The sequence below is a fragment of the Mandrillus leucophaeus genome, unplaced genomic scaffold, assembly GCF_000951045.1.
Source record: "Mandrillus leucophaeus isolate KB7577 unplaced genomic scaffold, Mleu.le_1.0 Scaffold630, whole genome shotgun sequence".
Taxonomy (NCBI): Eukaryota; Metazoa; Chordata; class Mammalia; order Primates; family Cercopithecidae; genus Mandrillus; species Mandrillus leucophaeus.
In genome coordinates, this window is record NW_012106809.1 from 420,888 (window position 1) to 422,770 (window position 1,883).

Consider the following 1,883-nt stretch of genomic DNA (forward strand, 5'->3'; position numbering starts at 1 on the left):
TCAAGTGATTCTCCTGCCTCATCCTACCTCAGCCTCCTGAATAGCTGGAACTACAGGCCCGCACCACCACACCCAGCTAACTTTTTTGTATTTTTAGTAGAGATGGTGTTTCACCATGTTGCCCAGGCTGGTCTCAAACTCCTGAGCTCAAGTGATCCTCCTGCCTTGGCCTCCCAAAGTGCTGGGATTATAGGAATGAGCCACCCTGCCTGGCCAGCTCTTGAGTTTTTGTATTTTTTGGTGGACGGCAGGGCTCTTGAGTTTTTTGTGTTTCATTTATTTTTATTTTTATTTTTATTTTTATTTTTATTTTTGAGATGGAGTCTCGCTCTGTTGCCCAGGCTGGAGTGCAGTGGCGCGATCTCCACTCACTGCAAGCTCTGCCTCCCGGGTTCATGCCATTCTCCTGCTTCAGCCTCCCAAGTAGCTGGGACTACAGGTGCCCACCACCATGCCCTGCTATTTTTTTTTTGTATTTTTAGTAGAGACGGGGTTTCACCATGTTAGCCAGGATGGTTTCGATCTCCTGACCTCATGATCCATCTGCTTTGGCCTCCCAAAGTGCTGGGATTACAGGTGTGAGCCACTGCGCCCGGCCGGCTCTTGAGTTTTAACTAGGCCTGCTTTGTGTATTTTTCTGGCTAAGCGTCCCTGTGAGTGTCCATCCCTCCCCCCATCTCCATGTATGGTAATCCCAGCTCATATTTGTGTTCAGGCACCAGCTTTGGCTGCCTTTGTGTCCTCCCAGGCCACCTTCCTCAACAACCAGCACCTCTGACCTGGATGCCTCAGCTTAGACACATACACATATTCCATTCCCTGTCCCTGCCTTGTAACAAGTTCACTCCCTGCCTTATCCCTCACAGGAATCCTCAACAGATGCCGCTGTAAGCGGGGAGAGAAGCTGCTCAGGTGAGTGGGTCCCTCACGTACTACACACTAATGCATGAATTCCATATGCACACTCCATACTAAAGCCTACTAATGGCAGTATACAGATTCTCACATACACCACCCCACCTAGGAGTAGTAAAGCAACTGCCCTTTACTGAGCACTGGCTTAAATGCTTTTCATCCTTATGACAGCCTTGTGTAGTAGCTGATACTCATCTCATTTTTTGTTGTCAGCACAGGTACACATATACCCATTGATGATACATAGACTTGCACACATACAAGCAGCAGGAAAAAATGAAATGTAAGGCCGGGCACAGTGGCTCACGCCTATAATCCCAGCACTTTGGGAAGTCAAGGTGGGTGAATCACTTGAAGTCAGGAGTTCGAGACCAGCCTGGCCAACATGGGAAAACCCCATCTGTACTAAAATGCAAAAATTAGCCGGGTATATTGGTGGGTGCCTGTAATTCCAGCTACTCGGGAGACTAAGGCAGGAGAATTGCTTGAACCCAGGAGGCGGAGGTTGCAGTGAGCCGAGATTGCACCACTGCATTTCAGCCTGGGCAACAGAATGAGACTCTGTCTCAAAAAAAAAAAAAAACCCAAAACAAAATGCTAATGTAACACATGGCTATGTTAGCATGGTTATCTTTAGTTATAGAAAACACACTTCAAATTTCTGTGATGACTTTCAAATTTGCGTCTCTAGTTTTGAACTCCTCCATATGTGAATGTTAATTGCGTATCACCACCTGCAGTCTTCACAGGCAGCTCAAACTCAGAGCATCCAAACTGATGCCCACCAGATCTCTTCCTTTTCCTGCATTCCCTTTGCTGGTTAATGGCATTGCTGGCAGTACACCTTCTCAAGCCATGAACCTCGGATTGATGCTTCTCCCTCATCTCCCATATTTAATTATTCGCCGAGTCCTATCGATTCTATCCTGAAATGTCTCTCCCAGGTATCCCTGTCTCTTTCCACTGCT

The 1,883-nt window shown here is 47.2% G+C and overlaps 1 protein-coding gene across 2 annotated transcripts in view; it reads left to right on the top strand.

Annotated features, from left to right (window-relative positions):
• The window catches only part of LOC105554184 (mutS protein homolog 5), a 25,288-nt gene that overhangs the window by 1,256 nt on the left and 22,149 nt on the right, over positions 1-1,883 (top strand). The gene's annotated exons all lie outside the window — the stretch shown is intronic.